Consider the following 17,326-nt stretch of genomic DNA (forward strand, 5'->3'; position numbering starts at 1 on the left):
TCCCAACTCCTACCTGTGTAACTTTTCATTAAAGCAACAATTGTTTCTTTAGTTCTTGTAAACTAGCATCTTAGACTTAAGATCCACTTTGGTTTGATTAGATAACTAATTGTATTGTTCCCCAAAACACAGGGGCTCCCAGTGTGAGGCTAGTCCTCACATTCCTCGTTACATCAATTTTTCACAACCTCTTTCTGTCATAAATAAAGTTTATTACTATTATGTTGTATATTAGGTTATGATAATAATATATCATACTAGCTGACCCGGCCAACGTTGTATATTATTTTAAGGAAACATTTTTTACTTAAAAAAGGTTGATCGTAGAGGGGTGAAAATTAGGGGTTGTATGTATTTTTGTATGCTGTATCATAAACAAATAAAAACAAAATTTTATTTAGGGTGAACACCCCTTTTCACTTAGGGGTTTGAAAGATACATAGTAGCCGATTCTCAGACTTAGTAAATATTAAATAAAAAATTCATAAGAATCGGTCGAGCCGTTTCGGAGGAGTATGGGAACGAACATGTAACACGAGAATTTTATATATTAGATTATAAATTATTAACATGCAATAAAAGCTGCAATAATTAGGATCCTCAAACAATTACTTTGACTGCCTTTTGAATAGTACTAATTCTTAATCAAGAACTTATTAACACTGAAAAGCTCAAATTAGACATACAATTAGATAAGCTTAAGTAAGGGTAACGATTTGTGAATGGAAGAGACTATTAAGAAACAATTAAGATGTATTAATAGTTATTTCACGCGACGCACCGTGGAGTCGAGACTCATTCATTCAATTATAACTTTCATGACAGTGAAGTAATATCCTAGTGGTTAAAGTTACGTCCTCAGGTCGCGCTTTCGAAACCTGATAACAAATTTTATATACGATAATAGCTATAAAAAGAAAGGTGACCAACTATTTTTTTGTTCAAAAAGAGTACACTTTGTATTTCATATGTGACAAAAAGAAGAAAAACTGATAAAAACTTGATTTTCTTTAAAAAATATTTTTTTTTTTGTAGCTTTTTTTGAGTGTTTTTTTTGCTAAATGAGGATGTTCGTCTAATAATGTAGCCACATCCGAACATAATGTTAATGAAATAATTTTTTTACAGAAAGTTGCACCTTCTCGCTGCTTCAATAATCATTGCCTAGTCAACAGCAGCATTAGTGCCTGGACAACATAAGGAAGTCTAGAGACTTTAAAGCTTTTAAATTTTCATGTGGGATATGTTCTACTATAAAACGCCGAAAGATTTCTACCCATTTTGTTAATTTCTATTTTATCATCTCATATCATACAAAATGTTTTAGAAATACAAATGAGTATAAAATTATACAAATGAGTACTTTCAACGTATTGGAAAAAAAGTAAAGATTTGAAAAGAGTACGGTTTGCGAAAAGAAAGTACAAAACACAGTAAATGAGTATAGTTGGTCACCTTATAAAAAGGTAATATACTGTTAAAACTATTTCTTTGAATTTTAGTTTACGAAATTTTAGCCAAGGTCGGCTTATACACAATCTTTTATTTTAACCAATACGAATATTCATTGTGTGATAAGCGTCCAGAGAGTTCTCATTATGTTCTTGAGTCGCCAAGGTAACGCTTTGTAAGAATGACACTCGACTCGACACCTCTTGTCCGCACTTCTAAGAACCGCAATGTCTAGTCTGACGACATTGTTTGACACCTCTGATTTAACTTTTGAAAAATACTTACGTGGTAAAAAGATCTCCCGACCATTGGAATTTAAATTCTGTGATTAATACTTAATTACTTGTGTAGTGTACTGAAGAATTTCTTGTTTGCTTGAACTGTGAGTAACTCCTGGTTCGAATTGAAATTTATTTATGTGTTCCATTGTCAAGTTATCTAGGAAGGCTACGAGTAGACTATGAATACGCTAGGAGCCAAACTCAAGCGGGTAAAACCTCGGTTCAATATATACTTGTATTTGATAGTTAAAACGAGACATTATATGGTTTATAACGGTGAACCAGTAGGTACTTGTGTTTTTTTAGCATTCAAACGTATAGGCGTTTACATTTCGTATTTCTAATTTATTTAGATATCAGTGACACAAGTGGGTGTTAAAATTTCAAACGTTTACGGATTACGTTAAGAGTCTACTAATTATAGAGTTAACCTCTTTAACATCCCCCATCCTATTTAAACAAACCCAAACTTGAGACTGTCTTATTCCCCGAGCAAATTTACACAGAGTATAAACTGTATTTCTTAAGTGTCTTGTTTTTTACACAATAGATTAGCACGTTAAATGTCTCCTTCACGTTTTGATACAAATTGTTGTATTTACATTTTTTGTGTTCAATTATGTTGTCAAAAAACTTAATGTGTAAAATATATAAATGGGTATTCATGCAATACAATCCTATTCCATAAAAAAGGCTAGCAAAAAAAAGCCAAACAAAAACCCGCAAGCTACTCTTGAGCAATGGCAACACGAGTTTATTATTAAAAGTGAATTCTTCAAGAGCGTGGCACCATTTAATCCAGATGCAATCTATCGCAAATCCGATACAAGTCTTGGATTATTTTCAGCCAACACTTGTTGACTTTTATTTCTACCGAGGCCAAGAACGCTTAGAATTTTAAATTTTCAATAAAACTTCTGGGCGACTTTGTACATATTACATTCCGAATATAGGACAAGTAGTACTTCAAAGTTCTGAGCTAAGTAATTTCAAGCTAACTTGGAAAAAATTGTGGCGAACGTTGGAGTTCGTTACATGTAAAACTTTGCTGCTTTCACAATGGACTTTTATTTTAAATTTATTTAAAGTATTTTCATTAGGAGCAGGTAGATTAAAATTTTAATAAAATACGATGTTATCAAGGTATGGGATTTAATTCTTATAAGGTCTATTTTACCTAAATATATGTATATGTACATATATATAGATGCCTTCGGAGGCTGAAGTTCTCGTACGAACTAATCGACACTTTGATATTTTATTCCGGTAATTTCGACTTCCCATTCTACAATACTGACCGCAGGTTAAACCGGTGAATAAAACATCTATTGTTTTACATAAAAACACACAAAAAAACTTGTGTATTCGCTGGACTTTAATCTTCATCAAAATTTCATCTAGTTTACATAGAAATTTGCATAGGTGTGAATTTCAAAGAACGTCTACAAAGTAGACATTTGGAAGCCCACGGGTATAGACTAACAAAACCTTGTTTCGCTGGCTTTAGAAATAAATGCGATCCGAATATATTATCGAACGCATTACGTACGTTTCGCTGGAGGCATCTCGGGAGTCTGCTATTCAGTTGCACCACACTTTTGCAACTTCATCCACGCTTCAGCTATATTGTATTACAAAACTTCCGAGTTATATCATTTAAATAATCTTTAAACTTACGCCGTTGTTTATTTCCTGTGGCAAGAGTTAAGTACGTTAGTTTAATAACGTGCTTTCAGGAGAAAAATATTATGCTTTCGTTACAGATTTCGAGATATTTGCGTTTGAACGAATGGGTCACGGTCGATTGTGTGACATTCACTCGGTGGGACCTTCTCTGCTTTTGGCGTGCTGGAAGCGTCCTACATCATATCTCATCTAATTTACTCTGAGAACCACCATTTACGCGTCTTGCGCACCCTAAATATTATTGCTTGTGAGACGGATATATTTAGTTGCACACTGGCTGAATTCACAAGAATTGCATTATTTATTATTAGTTATAAAATGGTTTAGGTTTTGTTTTGTTTATATTATGTTTTTAGTTTAATTTTCTATTGTATTAGTGTAAGATTACTGCAAAAAATAGGAAATAAGAAAATAAATCTCATAGGGTAATGCAAAATATTCGCGTTACAATACTTAGAATATGTTAACAGTCTCAGTCAGAATGGTTAACAGTCAAAAAATCAAAGCCTTGTGAATACGGCGAAACAGCTGCAATAACTAAGTTATTCCTTCCAAATGTTGCTTCGGCCTTTTCGATAATTAAACAAATGAAACCAACGGGATTGATTACTCAGATGTTGACAGGTCACGGTGGCTTCTTGTCGTATCTTTACAGGTTCAGGATTAGACAAAGTGCTGCCTGTCCTTGTGGCGATGCAGCTCAAGAGACAGTGTTGCATGTTCTGACCGACTGTCCAATGTATGGATACGACAGGTATAACACTGAGCAAGCTATGGGCATAAAAGTAACGGAGACGAGTTTGAAGGGAATAATGCTCAATGTTAGGTTAAGGGGCATCTTTTCGGGATTTGCTATGAGGGTCATGCAAAAAGTTGTCAAAAGAAATAGGTAGTAGTAGAAATAGTAATATAGGGGTATAGTAATAGAAAGTAAACATTCGGGTTACCAATACCATTTATGTAAGCTTTTTAACACCTCCGACGACTACATAGTCGAGGAATTATCTGGAAAACATTTAATTAAAAAAATACGAGCTGATCTGAATGAGTTCCTGTAAATTATTTAGATTAATCTTCAGTATTTAAAATAAATATTATTAAACTTATGATTATCCAATATTTTATATTGTATTACAAAACGTTAAGCAATAAACCAAGTTTAATCATTAACTGCCCCGTGTATGCTCGATTTTTGACAATTTGGGGTCTTGATACTCCTGTCAATAACAGTTAATTAATTACCGTCCCCTAACTTCGATTAAGGAGATCTTTGTGTTGATCGGAACAGTTTGTTTATACAGATCGAGTTCTCTCCTTTATCAGTTTACCTCATGCTGGTAGAGGAATTTTATGTATTTTTAAAAACAACAAATACTTATCAGCAATACTAATAGTGTTTCTCAACAAAAATACTGCTAATATTGCCAAATGTTTTGATATTAACTTAATTCAACTGAAAAGTTGTCACAAAAAAGATTGTACATAAATTTAAATATTATACTCATAATATTTAAATTTATGTACAATCTTATAATAACTCTATTATAAGCAATTAATTAACACTGTTACCCTAGAGCGATTTTTGTCTGTGGGGGCAGTTAGAGTTGGCATGTCTGGTAAAAATGTATGTCGGACACAGGATAAAAGAAACCTCATACATATTGTATATATTATTATTAATTACTTAAAATGTCACATGGGACACGGTGTAATGGTTGCAGCTCCTTACAAACATTAAGTATAACAAAAAAAATGGCGATTAAAATGAGTGGCGGAGAATTTATGGCCAGTTCTTCTCTCCCGTTCTACGCCCTTGATTTGAGAACTTGCAGTAAATGTAAAATTAGAAGCATTAATATGTATTTCTTTACTGACGAGTCATAAGTGTACATTATGTTACCTATATGATTAAATTATTTTTTTACTTTTTACTTTTGTATATCAATTACGCACGAAGAGCTCACAATGTTGCATAAAAATTTGAAATAACTTTAATATTAAAATGAAATTAAATAAAAAATTGAATATATAATAAATATTAGAATGAAAGAACAAATCTATACCCTATATATATAAAAAAATCTATCAACTCCATCTATATACGGCGGAATACATATCAAACTATTAATAATATTACTAAGCCGTAGATGTTATTTGATATTCTATAAGATACACTTGTCTTCCATATCATTTGGTTTAAGAAAGTTTTAAGAAATAGTTGTCGTTCGCGGCGTATTATATTCTTTCAATTCGATTTACAGAAGTTTTCAGGAAAAATGAACTTTTACCAATGAATTTTTATCAAAAAAATACTATTATTAGTATGCCAAAGGACTTTAGAAAATGTTTATAATTTAACTAAAAAAAGACAATTAATAGGAACAAAAAAACCCTAATAACGACACTAATTAAGCGATGACAGGATGATGCCCCGACGCCATGACATGATGACTAACTCTCAAAATGTTCGTTAAATTGACGGACGAGTTAAAGAAATTGCCTAACGTTTTGAAACCAGCGGGAACCAAATGGTTTATTTGGGTATATTTGATTTGTCAGTCCACTTTAATCGATGACAAAATGCGGCATTCATACGGGACGCGCCCGGATCCGGTTTTAAAACATTGATATACTATTTTTATTAGTCTTGGTTTAGCTATTTTTAATTCGGTCCGTCTAAAGATGATGAAATCTCTATTTGATTGGTATTCGAAGTGTCTACGCGTGTTTAACTATAAAACTGTCGTTGAGCAAAGAAATAAAGTGGTTTTAATAGTGAGGTTTCGATGCTATTTATATACATTTTTTTAAGTGTTGGATTATGTAATATATCATTATTATGTACGCGTATATAACGTCTTTAACTATATTAGACATAGACATAGACGTTACATTTATTACTAACAAAAAAACACACACATAATAACAATAATCAAAGACAAAAATAAAAAATAAAATGAGATATCAAAAAAAATCTCTTTCGGTTCGTTTCAAGTGTGTAATGTTTGTGTGTTGTGGTTGTAATTGGCCCTGACTCAGCATTATGCTAAAGAGGAGACTGTTCCACAGCACAGGTCATTCTGCCAGAGACCACAGCAGCTAGTTTGCCTCAGTCGCAAAAAAATAAAGAAAAGGAATGTAATAATACTTAGTAGAAAAAAAAATTATATTAGTAAAAGTAGTATTAAGTGTTCTTCTTACAATACTTTATCTAGAATAATCAAATATTCTTATAATATAATATTTAAGTGCTTGAATGCACCTAAATTAAATCTTTATCGGATTGGCCAAGTTTTACTTCCGGGGCGTAGCACAGTGAACCCAGGTATACACTAAAAAATAAATGAGGATTATAATATCTAAAAAAGTAGAAACTCGATACCTTTGTGTTATTGTATCGCAAGTATCATCCTATTATTTAGATATTATGAAATTATACTACAAAATGTTTAATGTGGAAACTTCCAAAATCACGCAAATTACCTACGTCCTTGAAACATTCCATTTCGAAGTACAAAAATGTTCGTAACATTTCGTCATCTGGCAATTAACATCCCTGACTTTTGACCTCGCGAAGAGAATGGTTGTTGAATTGTATTCAACTGTTATTTCATAATTTATTAGTGTATAATCTATTGTGTTTCTTTCATCTAATCTAAAATATTTCGTCTAAATTGTATCAAAAACAAAGTGGTTTTTAATGCACTTCTATTTCAATTTTTTTTAATGTTACAGGAGGCAAACGGGCAGGAGGCTCACCTGATGTTAAGTGGTACTGCCGCCCATGGACACTCAATGCCAGAGGGCTCGCGTGTGCGTTGCCGGCCTTTTAAGAATTGGTACGCTCTTTTCTTCCCTAAGTCGAATTGGTTCCAAAATGTGGTGGTGCGCGGCAAAAACTGCCTTTAAAAACGCTCAGTTTCGGAACGACGGACGTCGATGTGATACGGGTGAAATTTCCGTCCGATGATGAAACTCATCTGTAGGCTATTATATATATATATAGGTAATAAAATAGTCATTTTTCATATGGTTATTATTTGGCTATGGTGGTACGACAGATCGCAATTGGTAGTATAAAAAAAAAATATATATATATATATATATAATAGAAACCAAAGAAAAAAAAACCAAATTTCATCAAGCTAAAACAAAACGTTTTAATTTCCCACATTTAAAATCTCGTCCTTGGGTAAAAATACCCTAATTTAATGCACTAGTGTCCCCGCGGCGTCGCCCGCATCTGAACCTCATAAATATTCAGTCCTGGTTTTTAGTAAGTGGATCGTATGAGAGGTCAACCCACCTCATTAATTGCAGTCTGGATGGAAATGGATTTAAAACTGAGCTTGATGTATTACAGAAAACTTTCATGAGTAGACGTGAAGTCTTAAGACGTTATGTATTAGACGTATAATGGCCTTTATTAAAAGGAATATCTAACTAAATAAATAGTTTGATTCTCGAGGTATGTAAGACAAATTGTGTAAGCTTTCTTTGACGCCTAAGCACCGGTGCACTACATCCCCCAAACCTCAGTGGCGCTTGTTAGGTCTGGACCTCAGATTTCTGTTACTGTTTCATCATCATTTGTCAATCAAATAGGCAAGTAGGTGATCAACCTCCTGTGCCTGTCACAAGCCATCGTCTTGGTTATAAGGCAACTCGGTTTCCTCGCGATGTCTTCCTTCATCGTTCGAGCGAATGTTAAATGCGCACATAGAAAGTCCATTGGAGCACAGTCGGAGATCGAACCTACGACCTCAGGGATGGGATTCGCACGCTAAAGGCACTAGGCCAACACTGCATATGCACGAGTATAATCATTTACTAGAAAGCTAAGACCTCAGTAATATTTCTCCTATCTTTTCCATCCACGTATATTACAATAAAAATAAACTTCCCAAAGTTAACTCGGCTATCTCGATGGTTTAAGGGATACTAAAAGTTATAAGATATAAAAGAGCGTTTTAAAAATGTTCAGGTATTTCCAATGAAAAATCAATTTACTTAGCGATGTTTACTCACGCCGCACGCAATTATTGGAGTCAACATTTATTTAACGAGACCTGAGACCGCAGCTCTTTTAGTTTTATTCAATAGGTTTTTATTTCAAGGAAAAAAAATTCTTACTTTTATCCGTGACAATGACTTATTTTAAATATTACTGTCATGTAATTACCTATAATATTGTTATGAGATTACCCAGACGACTAAGCAAGCGTTTCTAAAAATGTAAGGTTTACGTATCTTAAATGGCGTTCTGGCAACACTTTTTTAAATAGAACAGGGGTCAAACCGGCAGGAGGCTCACCTGATGTTAAGTGATACCACCCAAGGTCAATCAATGGCAGAGGGCTCGCAAGTGCGTTGCCGGCCTTTTAAGAATTGGCTCTTTTCTTGAAAGACCCTAAGTCGAATTGGTTCGGAAATACTTGGTTCCACATAGTGGTAGGGCGCGGGAAAAACTGCCTTAAAAACACTCAGTTGTGGAACGACGGACGGAGGTTTTGTAAGTTTCTTATTATTTGAAATCTTCGATATAAAATGTCTGTCTGACTGCCCATTCGGCTAGCATTGCCATGAGACCTACAAGAAGCGTGACGTCCCGCTTTTAGGGTCGTGAAGAATGCGACCCGCAAAGCATTAAGGCAGGACGTAAAGTGTCCCGCTTTTGACACTCCAATCCGACAGCTCTACGTGCAAAGCTTATCAAACTATAATATCTGTTTTATTTAACTGCGAATAACCATATCTTAGCTTAATTAATGAAAGGTAACGCAATATGCACTTTATGCTAAAAAATCCTTACGAAACACGCCATCTAACACCTGTCGTGTTTAATATGTGTTACTTTATTAAAATAAAAGGTCATATGTTAAGATTAATAGAATATTCGAGTTAAACAATTTTAATCGTATTTTTCTAAAGCAAAGTTTGCGTATATTTTTGTTCGAGATCTGATATAATACCTATTCGCAAGAGATCTCATTCGATACGTAGCTTTGATAAGAGCGGCCTTGATCGAGGAAATGCATTCTGTGAGGTTTTATTTTACTCAACTGCACGAGACGGTGTTGTATTATAAGTATGAAGAATGAGTTTTAGTTGGCAATTTTGTTTAAATTTTTAATTGAATATTTTATAGCAAACTATTTCAATTTTTAATCAAAATTTTTAAGTCAGTTAAAACTAAGGCCACAAATTAATACAATACGTATATAAATATTTATTATAGACATAATATATAATAAAATATATATAGGTCAATAAAATTATTGTAAGATAATGTTCTACGTTACACTACACCTTTCACTTCAGTAACTTCGACGTGGAATAGTAAAAGGCATTTTTATATCTTGTAAATCCTCAATGTCGCATCTATTCTGCGTCTGTATCATTTATCACTTTTAACATTTCTTCTTCTAGTCCTACAAACTTGGAGCAATTACTGTCTCACCCGGAGTTTTGTTTATAAGCTTGGTAAACACTCAGGGTTTGCATGAACACAAATATAAATAATTCATTTGTGAAAACGATTCCGGTTTGGTTTCACATAAAAGTATAATTCTGGTAGATAGTTCCGGTGACTTGTGCTTTCCTCGCTCAACGAATAAGTATCGCGATACAGCGAGGAAATGCTGCCAGCATTAAAGGTACACTGCCACCGGGACCAAACTTTTTAAATTTGTTTTAACTTTCTATTTAAATACAATTATAATTATTATTTTTACGTATTATATAGGTTAATAATATTGTGTCTTGGAAATAAATAATTACGTTTATTTCTCAATATATTCAAGACAGTTCACTGACCTCATTACCATCAATATAGTATATTACCTTGGCTTACGTCTGGTTACGTCAACGGTCGAAACGCGAACCTGTTTTCGTTTACAAGAAGATACATTAGAATTTAACTTAGCTCATCTCGTAAACTACGAAGTTAAAATGTTCGTTCTGCATCTTTACAGTACTTATTTAAACTTAAGTTAGCGTATAACTTGCAATAAGTTAAACATTGTAGACGTAGAAAGTCTTACTGGTAATCTTTTTTACCTGGAACAAAAAGCTATAAGAAAATGAGCGAAATATATCAAGTACAGCTTTGCGATTCTGCATTCTGATAAACAATAAACTACAAGCTCCCTCCTTATCAGAATGCCAAATCATAAAATGACTGCTTCACGACTGATTTGAGCGCGAACGCCGCTGCGAAAACTGCTGTGTGAGTTCGAAAAGTGAGTTACAGAATCGCAAGGCTGTATTTTGACTTTAAAAAGAGGATGTTCAGATTTTGTCGAAATGTCTTATATATATAGTATAGCAGATTTGGCTTTGGATTATTTGTAACCATATACTTCTGGTATGGGGTGGACACATCGAGGGAGCTCTTTAACTTGAGTGATTGCCCCCCTACACTTATAAGGACCTTTTTTTATTGGGTTAGGAAAAATAATTTTCTGAAATTGAACCGAATTAAATTTATAATACCATGGTTATATATCTTTATTGTAAAAATCTCTTCTCATAACCACTCACAAATCAATTACTCGCAAATTAAATGGCGTATTTAGTACAATTAGTCCATATTTCTCCATTATGGACGAATCATAATGAAAGTAGAACACTGTTCTAGTTATTTGTGAGCATTTTATTACTTCGGTTTTATTTAGTTTTACGTAGTGAAAAAATGCGGCAAACTCGAAACGTAAAATAGAGTGCAAAATCTTGTTCACTGAAGTAAACTTAAGTAAAAAAAATTAACTAACTGCACCCGCTCCAAATCAACAGATTGAAAAGTTAAACCTCTTCCAACTGCTTGGCACTCAGTTCGGAACTACAACCAAAATCGAATTGAAGATTGCAAAATATACTTTATCTTTTGATTAAACACCTGCAGCCTCCATGTTTTACAGGTTATATTAATTAGGTTAATGTAAGTGATATGTGTATAACTTATTTCAGGTTCGTTTTTGAAGTGAAACTTCTTAAGGCACATGAGGGTAATTTTTTTTAAAAACGTCACGAAGATTACAGCGTTTTTGTCGAAGAAAAGGGAGAAAGCGATTGAGACCGATTGAGAGAGAGTGAGAGGGGTGAATTACCTTATAGAAATTCTATTTTTAAAATTAAAATTTCGTAAATTTCGTTTATTAGTATTTTATATTTTATGCAAAATAATTTATTGAAATCTCAAATGACGGATTGTAAATTAAAATGTCAAGTGTTTTTATTATCGAAGAAATAAATTTAAAAAATTAATTGTTTTATTTGTATTAATTTTCGACACTTAATATTTTAATTAAAAATTCATTAAATTCCTAACATATCTCCCTCTAAGTCTCGGAAATCTAAAGTTTTAGATTTGTATAAATATGAACAAGAGTTAAAAATTACTTTACTTTCCATAGAAGTTTCACTTGATATGTGTACTTGGTACGCACGCACTTTTCTTTTGTTTTTGTTAGGTTAGTTTAAAATCTTAACTAAGTAGGGATATTCTCTAGCCGGACTAAGGCTCTTTAGTACATTCCCTCACTACATTTTTAGAAGGCCTTAGCTTAAATCACATTTTTTGATATTCATCATAGAGCAAAGAATAAAATGTCTCTCGACTAGAATTAACCTACCTATGTTTGACTTTTACTGAATACGAATTTATCTTGCGACACCTGATCCACGTTTAGAGAAAATTGTTTACAAAAATTGGCTCGGCTTAATACAAGAACTGTTGAATCTATTAGGTTTATTTACGCATTTACGTTCTTTTCTTTGGTTACTTTCATATTTTTTTCTCAAAAGGTGTTTTCGGACATACAATTAAATACAAATAAATATCTAATTCGATACAAATAAATAAATATCTAATTCGATAGAGCAAGGCGACATACTTTGCCGATGTTTTAACGATCCGTTATCTCCTACTGCCTTGCGATTCTGTAACTCACTTTTCGAACTCACACAGCGGTTTTCGCAACGGCGAGCGCGACCGCCGCTGTGAAATTCGCTGTGTGAGCTCGAAAAGTGAGTTACAGAATCGCAAGGCTGGTATTTCAGTTGTATTTAAAATGGTTAATTGTATTAATAATTTGAGTTAATTGTATCAAACTTATTTTAATTTAATCAAGATTTTACTAGTTACTACGTAGTACAGTCACAAACAGACACTACAGTACAAAAACTAACCTTGAAATAGTCTCACCTTGAATTACGTGATTTTTATAGGTACACATTTAAACGTATTCTAATTAGCATAGCATTAGCGAATTGCAAATGTGTGGATGTTTAGCTTAGAAACGTCCAAGTTTTGCGATAAATTTTTTTCTTTGTTTTATCGTGTTAAATTTAAATGTTAGCTGTGACTCTTATGAAGTTGTTTAAGCTCCATCTGGTGGCAGAATTACAGCGTGTATCAATATTATTTAGAAATGGAATCCAAAACCTCCAAATTAAATAGTTGATAATGACATTTAATACAGACTAACAGTGATCAATAATAGTAAACAAAAACATACAAAACCTCCAAATTTCATTGAGCTAAAATTATTACCAACATGATATATATAAATTTAATTAAAAGAAGTACCTGTTAAAAGTGCATTTTCATTTAATAAACTTATTAATTTACCGCAATCCCATAATAGGTCAAAGTCCTATTAATATTCCATTTGAAGTACCATTCAATCGGCTATATTATTTGCTCCACATACTTCTATATGTTTCTCCACAAACCATTGTTTCCGCTCGAACATCGTTACCGCAGTAGAAATGCACTTTCAACAATATTTTATCGCATTTTATAACGAACACACGACTTTATGTCGCAAACTCTACTTTAATATATTTCTATTAACTCGACGTTATATCCTAGTCTTATTCACAAAAAATTAATCAGTTTTTCTACACTCTTCTAACAAAAAGAATCTTTCATCTCTGCTGTCAAATTGTTTATTTAAGATAATATAATTATTATTATAAGGTTTTGGGAGCGTTCAAGTATTACGTAACGAATTTTGGGATGGGGATTGTATACCTTTTGTAAAACGTTACGATGCGGGGCGGGGATTGAATTACGCGTTATTGTTAATATTATTTTCGACTTTTCACTACTATACACCACAGAATTGTAACTTTTAGGTATAAAGAGTCACTGGGTGGTCACGAAACATTTTACTATTGGGTACAGAAAAACGTTACGGCGCGTTACATGGGGGGGGAACAATAATCTCCAAAAATTGCTTGACGTAATACTTGAACGCTCCCATTCCCGTTTGATTATTATTATTATTTTTTGCAGTGATAATAATACAATTTTCATTATATTTTTTATGATGGTATATATATACACTTGTTTAATATATACATATCTATATATATATATTAAACAAATGTTCCCGGCATGTCGATCTGTTATGTGTCGCAGTGTTCACGTCTGTTGATGCGCAGGAGGATTTCAGTAGATCATGCGCAAACTCTACCCAACCACGCAAATCCTACGCTACGTGGACACAACATTTTTTATATATACAATAATATCATAATCGAAACCAATAGCGTCTTACTTTGATGTTCTTTTGTGTATAATAGCATAGGGGGGCACACGAGCCTACGGGACACCCAAAAAGGGCATTCACCGCAGCCCATTGACACCCATTTAGTCGGTGCGGCATTTAATTATACACCTGCGTTTACGCAGATACGTAACTTTTTGATTTAACCAGCATTAAATAAATATTTGACCCATATAAATAGTCAGTGAATGGATAGGACTAAGACAGTTCAACTAACATACTCGCTTACGGATCGCCAGCGGCCGGATGTTAGATATATACCTATATATATTATTCGTATTCGCTACAAATTGTACTTCTTTTATTAAATACATTTGTCCGTATTTCGCAAGTTCCTGTAACAATATCTGAACTTATAGGTGCCTTTTAAGCTAATGTCAATCCCTTGTGTTCTTGAAACAAAAATATGTCAACTTTGCTAAACACGTAGTATAAATAATAATCAGCTATTTCCTAACAGCGGAGCTAAACATTCCTTATAACGAACACGTGGTAGGTGGCATCCTGTTACTGAATAGCGGATATAGTATAGACGTCGACTCATAATATATTAACTTCTCTTGTATGCTGATATATTATTACATACAAAGCCAGTATATATACTGGCTTATATATATATATATACTAATCTTACATTTGGCTGTAAGAATGGCGTAATTAATAAGCTCAAATCCCATCGAATAAATTTAAAGATTGCAGCTCTAATAATATATGTGTATATTTTTAATAAGAAAATTTAACAAATCTTTCCTAATTACAGGTACCCACTAACCTGGTTAAAGTACCCTCCGGGTGGTAAAATTTCTGACGACGGACGAAATCATAGATCGGGTCGGGTCACACATGTGATTCGACTGATGCTGACCAATAACAATCAACAATACGCCATCGGTCATCTATCCTCTCACATCATCAGATCATGGTGCGATCAATAAAGATTCGCAATGTCGCAGCCTAAATTTAATCTATAAAAAATTGTTAGGATACCACTAAGAATACTTCTGCTGCATGAACAAAGTATATTTCTCTGTAGTGTATGAAATCGTAAGAATTAAACAGATTGGCTGCAAAATTTTGTTAGTTATCGAAATATACTTAATATAAATAGATAAATAAGAGCTAGAACGCATGCGCAATAACTACAGTTATATTTACCTGTACTGTTAGCATTTATTTTACCTATGAATATATTTAACTTCAAAGGTGGAGATCCATATTTGATGCAATTTATTGTATTACTGCATAGGTTTAATTAAAAATAAAATTATAATACAGGTGCTCGTAATTGGAACGTTTTAAATTCTTATTAGGTGCATAAATAATACATGTGCATTCTCTATATCAAAAACATTGATATATCATATATCCAACGATGACGTAATTTGTAGACAGGCCCCATGCAACTGGTTTCTTACAATAAAGTAAAAAACACGAGTCGACCCCAACACGCGTCGGCAAGGCATTAACGACTTAAGCAAAGAAAAAACTTTTCATATCATATACCTGCTCAATGTGATATACAAATATAGTCCACAAACCTTATAAAAGAAGAGTGCGCGCGCAGGTAGACACAAGAATTCCACAGGTGAACCTTATTGTTGAATAAATCCAAAAGGCAAGTTAACTCCAAGAAAAACCACACAAATTGTACACTTGTTAAACTATTAAACACACTTAATTCACAACACAGGATTTGTTTTCAAAGTTACGAATTATTTCCGTCGAACCGACTGCGCATGCCCAACAAACTTCAAATATTTTGTTAATAAACACTTTTTGGCGGCACTGCACTCCTTTACGTTAGTTTGTATGCAAAATTCTTATAAGTTTGACTGTATCAAGTATATCTTTTACTCATCTGAAACGACCGTTTCAGCAAAAACAATATGCAACAAGTTGCCGTTCCCACGAGTGTTTTGTTGACTTAATATTCTTTTAAATATCAAAATTGTTGGGTCTTTTGACCGGCTCTACCTGTGTCTAATTGAAGGTCGTGTTAAACTGTTGAAAACTCCAAAAACCGGTAAGATTTCGCACGTGACACAGTCAAAATAAAACACCGGTAAACACAGACACTGGGAACACTCAATAAGGATGAAATCCGTGTGGAGGCTAGAGGTCTAAGCGACAAATTAAACGAATAGAAAAGAAAATAAACGAAGACTAAAGTCGGCGTCTGGTTAGCCGCGCGTCCGTCACTCCTGCTGAGCGGTGTACTAAACGCGAGAGGCCGCACGCCGTCGCCCGCCACCCGCGCCCGTGCCCCTCGCCCTGCGACCCTCGCCCAGAATCCACTTAAAGTGAAAAAAATTAAGAAATAATTGGTAAATATCATGATGATGTTTACTCTGTTTGAACTCGTCTTTTCTGTGCGTCAAATAAAGTTTTTGTACTTAAAAATAAGTAGTTTTGATCATTCGGTATCTGTTGCCGCCATGCCGCATGTCAGCCTCTTTTTTTAACGTTACAAATTCCCATCAATGTTTCCATAAAAAAATATTTTTTTCATGTGTAAATATAACAAATAAACTGAATAGAGCAAAAATCCTATCAAATTATAATTATTTCGTAATTTGGTTTTCACTAAAAAATGTGAAAAGATTACTTTAACATTTTATGAAATTTTAATGAGTGGTACCAATTAAGTTACAACGTAGATGTACAGAATATAAAGCCTAAATGTAGGTAATTTATTTTTAATACTCGTATAATAAGTGGCCATTAACTAAAAATAGTTCACTTCAAAAGCAGATATTCAATTATGGCAACACATGTTAGGGTGAGGGCTTGTAATTGTCTGTCTGGGATTGTTGAATTGATTTCTGTCATAGTAATTAATTAATTATTTACCATTATCAAAAATTTAATAACACCTTCAAGGCTTCGTGGTGATTGACACTTCGATTTCCGGAAAAATTATAAATATTTACACGACGACGAAGTCAATTTTAAATACATTTTTTTAATAGGATTCGTAAGTTGTAAATTATAATGTTTTAATGCCATTTTTTTTTTGAGTGTATGGCCTGGTATCTATTTTAATGGAATAATATGTGAAACGTTCGCGCACATAATAATGTGTCAATGCATAGACGACAAATTCAAAACGCCACAGATCAAATATAATTTTATTATAGTTATGGTTATTATTCAAAAATTCATTATTTACAGTTTTGTTCTAACATAATACGTTATTTTAAAGGTTTTATGAACAGTTTTATTTAAATTGATTTTGCATTGAATTAAACTGTTTTTTTTTCTCAATAAATATTTTAGTTGAAATTGATAATAGTAAAAGTCTGCAATAAAATGTTAATTTTGTTTGAACAAGGC

The 17,326-nt window shown here is 33.2% G+C and overlaps 1 protein-coding gene across 3 annotated transcripts in view; it reads right to left on the minus strand.

Annotated features, from left to right (window-relative positions):
- The window catches only part of LOC125056328 (polypyrimidine tract-binding protein 2), a 344,301-nt gene extending 328,082 nt beyond the window's left edge, over positions 1-16,219 (minus strand). For 2 of the 3 annotated variants that reach the window (XM_047659380.1, XM_047659385.1), the window contains exon 1: positions 15,532-16,218. The gene's annotated coding sequence lies outside the window, so the exon portion shown is untranslated. Of the gene's footprint in view, positions 1-15,531 lie in introns of all 3 variants that reach the window. The other variant, XM_047659383.1, reaches the window with a different exon arrangement.
- Between the last annotated feature and the right edge of the window lie 1,107 nt (positions 16,220-17,326).

The sequence above is a fragment of the Pieris napi genome, chromosome 14 (assembly GCF_905475465.1).
Source record: "Pieris napi chromosome 14, ilPieNapi1.2, whole genome shotgun sequence".
Taxonomy (NCBI): Eukaryota; Metazoa; Arthropoda; class Insecta; order Lepidoptera; family Pieridae; genus Pieris; species Pieris napi.